This window comes from Takifugu flavidus, chromosome 6 (genome assembly GCF_003711565.1).
Source record: "Takifugu flavidus isolate HTHZ2018 chromosome 6, ASM371156v2, whole genome shotgun sequence".
Classification (NCBI taxonomy): domain Eukaryota; kingdom Metazoa; phylum Chordata; class Actinopteri; order Tetraodontiformes; family Tetraodontidae; genus Takifugu; species Takifugu flavidus.
The window spans coordinates 1004530-1016914 of record NC_079525.1 but is presented as its reverse complement, the minus strand read 5'-3'; the positions used below and the strand labels follow the sequence as shown (position 1 = coordinate 1016914).

The window sequence follows — 12385 nt, the reverse complement described above, 5'->3', positions numbered from 1 at the left end:
CGCGCGCCTCGGCTCTCCGCGTGGCCCGTCTCGAGCCACGGGACATTTCTCCGGTCCGACCCACTCCGTGTGTCATCAAGTGGTGATGGACTGACCGGAGTCCGCGGCCAGATGTCACACAAGGTTCGGATCAGCTCTGCAGAGGCGGCACGTAGACGCCAAACACAGAGTTTAGCGCGTCTTTTTTAACAAAATATTACGTTCTACGGTATTAGAGCCGCTACAAGAGCTATTTTCACTCAGGCGCTGATAATTCAACATGCACTTGGCAAAATCTGTTTCTGTAATTCATCAATTTTATTTTATTTTCTTATCTGAACTTGTGTGTAGGGTTAAAGTCAGGGTTATATCTATTCTCTGAGGGCTTTTTTCCCTTTAAAATAAACACATTAACTATTCATGACGCAATTCCTTTTGCATAAGTATTTAAGACACAAATGCCTTGACTAAGCTCATCCATATGATAAATGGTGTGAAAGCAGGATCTAATTCTATAGGCCCTGGAGGATGGTGCACAGGCGTTCCACATCTGGAAGGTTCCACAGCTGCACTATAGAGAATATTTTCTTTCTTTCTGTCACATCGACACAGAAACCTGACAGTTGTCAGTCAGTAGAAGCAGAAGTTTGATCCAATGTCAGGGTCAGACGGTGAAAAGTGGCAAAGCACAACACCCATCTGAACGACCGGCGAGACAGGTTCTGCCACGCAGCACATGACCTGAGGCTGCTACCTGGAAAATGTCTTTGCAATATTCCTTATCCCATATAGTGACAGGAAAACACAGTTTAGCTGTGTTTTCCTGTCACTATATGGGATAAGGAATCTGGTGCAGGAAATGTTACACTTCTGACAACAGCAGAAAGCAGACGAAAAGCTAATGGCTTGGTCAATATTAGGTAATAACAGCACAGTTAGACCAGCTAAAGTTAAGTCCTCATACAGTTGGCAGGGGGACGTGCAGCACATGCAGCTCCATGGAATTTTCTCTGACTCCTCCAGTACGAGCTGAAGCTTTTTGGGAGTTGTGTTTCTGATTAGATGTACTTACTCTCTTTCTTTCTTCTCAAAAGTTTATGACTCCATGTCCACACACCTCACAGCTCTTCAAAAGTCAGCTCAACGTCAGTTTTGCACAAACCTCCTGCAACATTGTGTGTGTGTGTGTGTGCACGCCCTGTTTTATTTGTCCTTTACTTTCTAGTGTACATCAGCATTCAGATTTCGCCTCTCACATGTGGAACCGTCACTTTAATCTGTAAAGAATCTTTACGTTTTTCTTTTGAAATAAAATGCAATCCTGGACGGATGGACGGGACTATTTCCCCTGGAAATGGTGACTTGGCTTGATGAGCAGAACCTACTTCCTCCCGGGAAATGAGCTCGGGGGAAGCTGCAGGAATGAGAACAGGAATACAAGAATTAATGGCAACTACGGCTGTAGCTGCTCAGAATAGAAGTGGCTTCGCTCTGAAAAACAACATGCCAGAACAGAGTAATGTTTCCATGGGAATATTCAGGAGAGGTGTCAACAGCAGAGCAGGTTTAATTATGACCGTCTGGTGGAAGAAAAAACAAAACAAAAATAACAGCCTCTGCAAAGTGCAAACTGTTAAACATGTCTGGGAAACACTGAGTTTATATTAATACCCAGCTTCATCTGCCAAGAAAAAGAGTAAAATCACATCTGGGTTAAATGCTCTGGACATTTGCCTGTGAAATGCTTTATCTTTTTTTTAAAAATGATTATTTGTTTTTTCTGTTTTCTTTCATGTGGAGCCCAAGCACCAGTTTGCAATATCAAAGCAGGATTTGGGAGGATTTAGCAGGTATTTCTAATTTTTTTTAAATAAAATGTAGAGAGACAGCTTATTTAAGTTAATTTCTAACTCTGCATCCAAGCAGAGTGCTGCACTCTCAACATGGGGGCTGTAGTTCCCAGTCTGGGGGCAGAGCCGTCAGTTTTCAGGCCCCAATTGTCTGGAACCAGAACCCCAGTTGTCTGGACACTGTTTTATACAATGAAACAGTGACTTCAAACCTTCCTTTTTGATAAGGATCCTAATTAAGGTTCTGCTGTAGAGCTCAAACGGCTGGTTGCTCCTATAAGACACCTGCACCTCCCCCATTTATCCGCTCCCTCTCTTCTTAAACTGTATCTATTCAATCATATCACATAAATGCCCCCATTTCTGCAGGAGCCTTTCTTGTTTTTTCTAGTCGTGCTGATCCTGGATATGGCCCAGAGCTCCATGATTTTTTTTTTCCCTGAGGAGAGAGTTTGTGTACTTACTCTTGTGTACTCACCGCGCTGGTTCACCTGCACTCACGATCAGTGAACCAACGCCCCCCCCCCCCCCCCCCCCCACGCAGCCCTGCAAGGAAGGAACCCAGAAAGAGAAGGAAAACATAAACAACAACAACCAAATGTGCGGCAGCTGTGAAGAAGCTTGCAGACAGACTCTTGTCTCGTTCTCAGGAATTTACCTCAATGGCAACAGCCATTTTTGAGCGATCTTGAGGCTTCAAGCCACTTGTGGCAAAAAAAAAGAAGTCTGGGCTGTTGTTTTGCCCCGCTTACGTGTTCGCACTCTTTCAGATGTGGGATGGACGCGGACAGATTCTCACATCTGGAAAACATCGGGGGAAAAACACTGAAATCCAGAAGAAAAGAATTAGCACAAAGCCGTTGAAATCTGTGGCCGTAGAAAATGTTCGACGAGGCCTTGATGAATGTCGGGTATGAAGCCAGTGAAACCGACACCTGAACGCCTCACCAGCTTTCCATCCAACCCCACTTATTCCGCTAACGAGCTATTAATGTTCATATAAACTTGCAGGCTCTGACTCATTGTGATGCGATAGACGAGTAATAAAAACATGCTGCAGGCTCGTCCTGCTAGAACCTTTGCTGGGAGGTGTTGACGGAGCTCACGTGTCCCAGCATCGCTCCCCGGGCTCCTGCTGTGAGCGACACACATGCACGCTGTCTGTCAACCGATGGTCTTTTCTGCCAGTAGACGACCGCAGCACGTGCTTGTGATAATGGCTCATGAAAGGGTCCACTGGGCTGGTTCAGCTCTGACCCTGGAGGGCGGTGAAGGGATGCGGTTTATTGCTGCCTGCTGATAATTGATGGGATGTTTAAATGTTAATTAAGATGCTGAAAGATGGCAAATGTTGAAATGCTGCCCAAAAGCAGCTTGTATTAAGTTAGTTGAGAAGGCTAACAGAAGCTAAGCTTTGTTTACACTTTGGCCCAGGTCCATTAATGGGCTGGTGGAACAGTTCCTTGGAGTTTGGCCTTGTGAACCTTCCATCCCATAGGCTACCATTCCTGTTTTGCACTTTTGAAAGTACAAAAAATAAAGTGTTTTTTTTATAGTTCTGGCCGTGGTTTTTTGTAGACTTATATGGGGACGGTGTGGGGGAGATAATATCTACTGCTTCCAGTTTGCAGACATCATGGCCTAAATAGGAGCCATCACATAACAAAGCCACGCAATTAATTAAGATGCAAGATGAAAGACTCAAAATTCAATGTCAACACAGGATCGGTCGTTCGCTGGAAGTCTTTCCTCTTTACTTAATGTCGGCTGATTGGATTGATTGTCCATTAGAGTCAGAATGACACGTGGGAGCCGACCACGGAATAACTGGAAGATGTCTACTCCCTCTGGGAAACAACAGTGGCCCAGTTTTTCCTAAGAAAACTGTCCATAACTGTCTCAGGACAACATCGTGGAGTCCCCGGGTGGGAGGATAAACTGTGTCCCTCAGAGGCTTCGGCCGGCCGTCGACCCCAGTAACCTTTGTTGGGGAGGCAACCCTTCTAGCTGTGCCGGATGTGAGGGAGCGTAAGACAGATTACGAGGAAGACTGCACGTGCGCATCAGGTTGGTGTTCCCAGAGGTGAAGGAGCCTCACAGGTCAGGTGAACCTGGGCGAGGCTGACCTGGCCGACACGGAGCTCAAGAATTAAAAGCTGTGTGTGAGAGAGTAGCCGAGCTCTTCTCCAGCCACAAGCTCTTCCTTTGTGTTCATCGTAGTGAGCTCATCTTGTTATTGATCGTGCACAGATGTTTCCTTCATCCACTGAGGGCTTGTGGACATCTGACAAACAAAGCAAAGCAGAAAAGCAACCAGAGCCCGAGGAGAGCCGCAGAACCATCTGGTGTTCCTTGTTTATTCATTTTTTAATGATGGAGCAAGCAAGAGAAACAGGGAGCTGGTAATGCCAGACCAGGATTCCTGCGGGCCACGAGCCGATCGATCAGGCATCCAAAGGTATTGAACCAGTCCGAGAGCACTCGCTGCCACGCCGTGTTCCCTCTTGTCTCCGAATAAATAAATCAATAAGTCGTGGTGCACCAGCCGTCGTCAACAGACATCGTTCTGAGTGCTGCTGCAGCCTGTTTTGAAGACGTTAAAGCTTATTGATTCGGATGTAATTACCCTTTTAGGTTCAGGGTAACAAAGAGGAGAAAGCTACCCTACCCCTAACCCAGCAAAGGTCTGACGGAGGAAGCGGGACACCTTCATCTGTGGGCGGTGGATTGAAAGCAGGCCGCGGATAAGTCACGTTCTCTGTCCCGAACTTCTGGTCCTGCGCCGCATCGCTTTCCTGAAGGTACATCGTGTTTGGTGGCCGATGTACAGTAACATGCCAGCTCAGTGGTTCTGGTAATCCCACCGATAGCGCCGCCGCCGTGTTTATACTCCGGCTTGACCTTGTATTTACGCATCGAAAGAAACACTTCTTACTCTCCGCACGTTCATTTGTCACAGGAGATTAAAACTGCAACGGCAGTCATGAATCAGAGTCTGGGAAACACAGATAAAACAAGCACGATAAAAACACTGCTACCGAAGCGCCCGGCAGCTTAAAATAACCTTTTGTAGCGCCTGAGACGATAATAAGCTGCACATGCTCATAGCTTGGATACAAAATTGTTAATGTATAAGGATTCCTGACTGTAAATGAGTAAACTACATATGTTTACAAGGAAATGGGGACGTGCGCTACAAGGAAACGAGCATGTGGACGTATACGTACAGAACAATATAATCTTTTGTCTAAACATGAGATGCTCCTTTTGTTGACATTAGCTGGTCTTTCCAGACTCTTTGGGGGAATTCCCGTATTCCAGTGTGTCGGCTTTTGAAAGGTGAACGCAGGGGCTGGTCTCTCAGCAAATACTAGCGTTTCGGTCACCACACAAGAAACACAATATCTGTTCAGTCGTTGGGTCTATAGGATATCTAAGGATATATAAGGCAGCGACCTTTTCACCTTCTATTGGTGTGTCTCAGCCTCGAGACCTTCGGTGTTGATACAGTCCTTCTTTTCCATTATCTTCCCAGGTGGCCAGATCAAAGTTCCCATTCTTCATGCAAATAAGATCATCAACCCCACCCATCAACCCCACCCGATAACGGACACCCCCTAAAGGGATCAATAAAGTACTCTGATTCTGATCCTGAGATTACAACGGAACAACAAACAACAATCCTGTGAAAGGAATGTCTCTGATCCTTGTTACATTTGCTAATGAATCTATCATGCCTAACTTCTAAGAGAAGACAGGAACCTATGGCAAAACACATAACAAGATAAAGACAATTCTCATCAAGGGCCAACACATGGAGCCAAAGAAGGTGCGTGAGGAACGTAGCGACGCTCCACCCAGGGCCCATGCACTGGGAGTTTAATGGGAATTATTCCTGGAGATTACTCGTGTTCATTTTTGGAGGTTTGTCAAACCAATTTGGCCGCGCACCCTTTGTTGTGTTCTCCTTCTAAACACCACACGAGATCTGCTCGTTTTCCATCTATCTTTCCTGCGAGTTCTGGCAGGAAAAATTCGAAAAGGGCCAATCGTGGTGCTATTAATCATCTATTCATCCTTCACAATCTGAGGTGCAGTTGGTGTCTGGAAGCCGATGATCTACACGGGGGAATAATTCTATGGCAACACCACCAACCAAGAATGAGCTTCCCACCTCTGATACGGAAATTCTTGCATGTTTGGATGTGTGTGTAAGTGAAATGGCGAGGGAGAGAGAGAGAGAGAGAGAGAGAGAGAGAGAGAGAGAAACTCCATGACCACCTTATGAATTGTGTGAATTTCTCTAAGTTGATTTCCGCTTCCTCAAATGCAATGAATGCAAGGTCGATCTCGAGCAGCACATTTAGCACTGACGTCAAGAAGCAAACAGGATCTTTCATGAGAAGGTCGTTAGGGTCTCTCTGCACCTCCGGGAAGGGGGGGCGCTTTCAAGATAAATCATCTTTATGGCGTCTGTGGCGTTGGAGTCTGTTTACATGTGGACTCTTGGTTACTAATGTAACAGCACAGATGAGCCCACATCTCTTCGATCTCAGATTCTTTTGACTTTAATGTGTTGTTCTGATCGGAACGCACTCATCGTTCCGCGGAAGGCGTGGCGAGACAGATCGAAGCGGAGGAGAAGAGCCCATTAGGGGCCGACGTGAGTCAGTCCTTACTCAGGAGCCAAACACAACTGTCCCGTCAGAGGGCTCCAGCAGAGGAAGGAGGCCACATTCATCCTGCATCGCTGCAATACAAATGAGCATAAACAGCGAGGAAATACAACCATACAGCGAGCTTTTTTTGACGATTTGGTCGCCCCCCCAATATCTTTGGGTCCATATTTGGAGCTCACGCTGCCCTGCGGAGCATCACAGCTCTGTGGAGGAGTCGTGTGTTTATGTGACACAGTGAACAATCAGTGAATACTCTGTCCCAAGCTCCCAATGTATACTTTCACTGCTTTCAGCTGCAGCTTATATGAGATTAAATATATAGCCGTGCGCCATTTTCACACATATTGAAAAGAGCCATGCAAAACAGGGCTGCTACACCGATACTCCGATAAGCCCCGCCTCTCCGTGGATCACCTGTCCATGCCCTCACCTGGAAGCACCCCACCTGTGCCACATCGCCGCCCCACACAGGCGAGGTGATGAGCAGCGAAAGCGGCGAAGCGGCCTTTACTGGAATCCTCTTGCATAATTCGGCTGAGTCAGTGGGTCGTGTTGGTGAAAAATATGCTCAGTTCGCATCAGTTACAGGAAAAATCCGACAGTGCGCAGCGCCGGTTGTCAGGGTTTTCATCCGTAGAGTGGACTGCTCTTCGTCCATCTTATAAATATTGTCATTATCAACTGGCTCGGGCCGAGCGTGACGAAGCCCGATGTCATCGCTTAATCGAGTTACTGAAGAACCGCCACCTTTCATTACGAAACACATCGCGTTGGTTTAAGCGCTCACCTTTGTTTTACCCAGCTTGTCAAACACATTTCCTCTCTCGCACTTCAGGCTGCTCATAACAGCCTGTTTATACGTGTTATATAACCGAAAATATGCAAAATTGCATCCAACACACACACACACATACAGGGACGCGGGCGCGAACCCACACCAGGAAAATAAGTGATGCTGCATCGTGTTTGACATGGCAACTTTGCTGTAGAAACGGGAAGCAGATTATTCCCATTTGTGTGAATGCGTGTTTCTCAAGAACGGTATCTTCCAAATATAAAAGAATCAGCCCTCCGTCCTAGAGCTAATAAAAGACTGTTTCCTACGTTACAGGAGCCCCACAGATGCAACAGTACATCTGTGCAGATCTGCTGCAGTCCTTCCAATGGTTCATGTCAGGTTATTCACTTGTTGGGGGGGGAGGGGGGCTTTGTGCTCTATCAACATTCTTTTAATTGTGGGATCAGATCTCAAGTGAAAGACCGTTGTCTCACCAGGAATTAGCACAGGGTCAAATGGACTAAAGTTCTTTGGCACAGAGATGGACGGGACGTCTGGAAAGTGTCAAAGACTGGAAGGATTGACTGTGTGAAAGCTACTGGGGGGGGGATCTGATGACACCCCAGCTTTTCTTATCAACAGTTGGCACCAATATCAAAATCCAGGCTCAGGTGGCTTAAAGTCTGGGCTGTAATCCACATCAAGCAGAAGCGATTCTGTGGTGAGACTTTGTGTCCACCAGACAGGCTGCTTTGTTTAATCAGTAAAATGATGCCTTCAGGGTGTCTCTTTAAAAAAACAAAAACAGAACGCCATGGACACGATCTATTTGATTTATCCCATTTATCCACACACCAATGAGAATTTGATTAATTTTGTTTGTGCGTTCAACACAACGATGCCTTTAAAGGTTTCGGGATTTTTCCACATTTTTACCAAAAATGGGTCTTTGAAAGCAACTCTGGCGAGAGAGTAGATTGGAGAATAGTTTTAATCGCTGTGGGAATGGTTTCATCTGCCGTCCATGTGTGCACATCAGACAGGGGGAATCTGAGTGGAAACATGAAAACAGATGAAGACGAAGGCTCCAACATGGCTTTTAAAACAGCTTCAGATTCTCCTGTGGTGGTCGATGGAGTCACACGCTCAGCCCACCTCTTCTTCTATCTCCTCCGGCTGTTTTTAGCCGCGGCAGCCGCAATAAATCTGGGAAGGGATGGGAGGAATGAACGGATGACAGAAGTCAGACAGAGCAATCCAGTACCTGCTCAATGCGGGGGAGTGTTTTCCTGCTGACAAGCTAGATATCGCTGGAGATAAAGAGAGGGACTAAATGTTGACAGAATGTAGAAGCAGGTCCTGTTTAGGACACTGTGTCTTTTATGGTTTGCAGAAAGGATCTAATACAGAGAGTTTATAGTAAACACTGTTGACAGGTATTTTAGAGCCCAGGTCTTAATGACTGCTGATGGCGGAGCAAATTGCAGGGCAATTATGTAAATAATCGTTTAAGCCTGTCTAAATAAAGAATTAATTGATGTCCTCTCAAAAGGTCAACGTGGGACGTGATGGTTTGAGGGAAACGCGACAGCGCGCTGCTGTCTGGGTTCTCTGGGGTCCTGCGCATGTTTTCTCCAAATCCCAAATTTGTTGATTTTCAGGGAAAACACAAAGGTTATTTTTAGGCTGTACAGTTCCCCTTTGACAGCAGACAGCTGTGACTCACATTAACGGCCTCCATCAGGTACGCTTTTATCAGACGTGTGTTTGGCTCCTTGACTCAGCGTTGGCGAATGTGTTGCACGCCGTTTGATGTGCAGGAACAGAGAACACAGCCACGTTCTGTACTGTCCGTCCACACCGAACATTGTCAGGTTCTCCTCTCAGTTTAACAGGGTTACGAAGGGAACGGCTGCGTTCTTTGTATCTTGCCATGCTTTCTCGGATGTGGATCTGGATATCCAAACATCAGCTTGGCAGTGCGCCGTTAATTCCACTGAATCTTTGGAAAAACAAATTGAGACAAGCGTAATTCCAGACTGGGTTTGACCTGTAGCGACCCAAACAGGGAGATGATGGGAAATCATGTGATCTGAGCAGTCAAGTGAAATCTATCATCCTGTAATCCCAGAGGCGGAAGTGTTTTTAATGTCAAAGGAAGGATGCAAAGGAACTCTGTGGATGATCCCTGCTGCACGGGCAGCACCGACGCCATCACGAACCTACCAGCATCAGAGCAGAGCTACGCGGCCACAACCGTGTTTTCAAAGAGCCTTTCCTCTTCGAAGCTCCGCTGCAAAGCCACAAATGTGGAAAAAGGCCTCGGTGTTTCGCCAAGCCACTAAAACACGCTATAAATCGGACCAGAGATGCTGGAAGAACGTTCTTTCAAACAGTGAGTCAGAGCCGACCTTGTGGAAGGAAACAAAGCCTTATTCAGCCTCGGCCCTCTCCCCTACACGGCCAGAGCTCCACAGCCCCGCTTCAGTTTTAAAGAAGGAAAAACTGATGACTGTTTTAAATTAGCCAGGCTAAAACCAAACCCAACACATTCACTCAACACACAATCAGACTCAGTTGTCCTTTCTGCAGTGCGGGGGCCCCACAGGGGCCTGGCTCCGTTCCTCTTCACCTTCTGCACTGCAGGTGTCTCCATGAGCATGTGCAGGAGCTCCATGAGTGTGTGAAGGAGCTCCATGAGTGTGTGCAGGAGCTCCATGAGCGTGTGAAGGAGATCAATGAATGTGTGAAGGAGATCAATGAATGTGTGAAGGAGCTCCATGAGTGTGCGAAGGAGCTCCATGAGCGTGTGAAGGAGATCAATGAATGTGTGAAGGAGATCAATGAATGTGTGAAGGAGCTCCATGAGTGTGCGAAGGAGCTCCATGAGTGTGTGAAGGAGCTCCATGAGTGTGTGAAGGAGCTCCATGAGTGTGTGAAGGAGCTCAATGAATGTGTGCAGGAGCTCCATGAGCGTGTGAAGGAGCTCCATGAGTGTGTGAAGGAGCTCCATGAGCGTGTGAAGGAGCTCCATGAGTGTGTGCAGGAGCTCCATGAGTGTGTGAAGGAGGTCCATGAGTGTGTGCAGGAGCTCCATGAGTGTGTGCAGGAGCTCCATGAGCGTGTGAAGGAGCTCCATGAGCGTGTGCAGGAGCTCCATGAGCGTGTGAAGGAGCTCTATGAGCGTGTGCAGGAGCTCCATGAACGTGTGCAGGAGCTCCATGAGTGTGTGAAGGAGCTCCATGAACGTGTGCAGGAGCTCCATGAACGTGTGAAGGAGCTCCATGAGTGTGTGAAGGAGCTCCATGAACGTGTGCAGGAGCTCCATGAACGTGTGAAGGAGCTCCATGAGCGTGTGCAGGAGCTCCATGAGCGTGTGAAGGAGCTCCATGAGCGTGTGTGAAGGAGCTCCATGAACGTGTGCAGGAGCTCCATGAGCGTGTGCAGGAGCTCCATGAGTGTGTGTGAAGGAGCTCCATGAGCGTGTGTGAAGGAGCTCCATGAGCGTGTGTGAAGGAGCTCCATGAGCGTGTGAAGGAGGTCCATGAGTGTGTGTGAAGGAGCTCACTGGTGCAGTCTTCTGTGTAGAATATTGACTGAAACATTCTGTGGAAAACTTCTGTGATTGCAACACTTTCATAACATGCAATAATAATCTATTATTACACATAATAATTTGTTTTTCCCATTTTTAATACTTCTGGTAAATTTGTTACACAATGGGAGACTTGTTAAACTTGTGTTAAACCGTTTTATTCTCATTGTCTAACACCTCACTCCCGCTGCTGTCACCCTAAATTTCTCCACTGTGAGATAAAAGTGAACTTTTGTAAGAAAAATCTCAGTATTAATGACATTTTTCTTGATTTACATTAAAGCAAAACATTTGGATTGTTTAGCTGTTGGTGTTGTGTGTCGTTAATTTAAACACATTTAACTAAGCGGAACTGAAAAGTTTGGACTGTTTTTACTGAAACGGGTCGTTTATTCTTAACTCTACGAAGCTTTAATGATATTGGCGCCTGTCCATTAATTCAACACGTGATTTTAACTCACAGATAATGTTGCAGAACAGATATTTCATTTGATTCCGTCGTCATTTCAAATAAACACTTTAGTTTATGATGACTGACGCTAAAAAGCTTTTCCCCATTTTACGGGCCCGCAGCTCCTTTGTGAGGATTCGCAACCTTCTCGGGTTAGATTTTTCCATTTCCAGATTTAAGATCTGCGGCTGATTTCGACCGTGATGTCACTGGAACGCTGGCTCCAAGGTCCGGAGGAGCCGACGCCAACCGTGAACACGGTAATCGAGACAGGCCAAACGATTGAACCCGATCAAATTTGATTCATCCTTGGAAAGACACGACTCCTCGCCAAACTCGGCAACAGCGGAAACACCCTGGAAAAACACAGCGGGCTCCAACGGCGGCGGAACATTCGGACCGGTCTGACGTAAACTGAGGATAAGAGAACCCGGAGTATAGATAGGACCGACAACTAGTTCTAAAGATAGGAAAGGAGATCTAACCAGGATTTATTGTTTCGAGGGCTCGGGCGTGTTATGTTGGCGAGGTTCTGATTCTGAATTTATACCCACCACCTGTTCCAGCTGCACCCAGTCATGCCAGCGTCCATCATTTGATGGTTGGGCCAAAACAGCTCCTGGTTCTGCTCAGCTCACCAATAAATCACTCGTGGCTCTGCAGCGACCCGCACCAATACCTAGAGACCAATTATTAGAGGCAGTTATTTGCCCCGCTGCCCTTTAAACTCCCCCGCCAAATGTTGGCCCCACGATGTGAGACTCAGCACTGGATCGTTCCAAAGTCCACCAACTTTATTTTCAATGGCTGCCGTCCCCCACGTTGTGTCCAGCACAGAGGTCCGGTGGGACAGGATGCGCTCTGTGGGAAGACTCCGGTCTTCCAAGGGAACCATCCGGAAGGCTTTGATCCAAGAGCTCCGTGCAGAGGCAGCTGTGGTTTTTGGATCATCTGTTCGCAGCCTCTGAGGTCCATTATTCCCCCATCCAGGTACTCTTTCTGTTGCCTCCATTCAGACTAATATTGATTTATTTGGTTTAAAAGGCACAAATG

At 46.9% G+C, this 12385-nt stretch overlaps 1 protein-coding gene across 1 annotated transcript in view; it reads left to right on the top strand.

The window, feature by feature from the left end:
* Positions 1–12385, top strand: part of micall1a (MICAL-like 1a) — a 151808-nt gene that overhangs the window by 95642 nt on the left and 43781 nt on the right. The gene's annotated exons all lie outside the window — the stretch shown is intronic.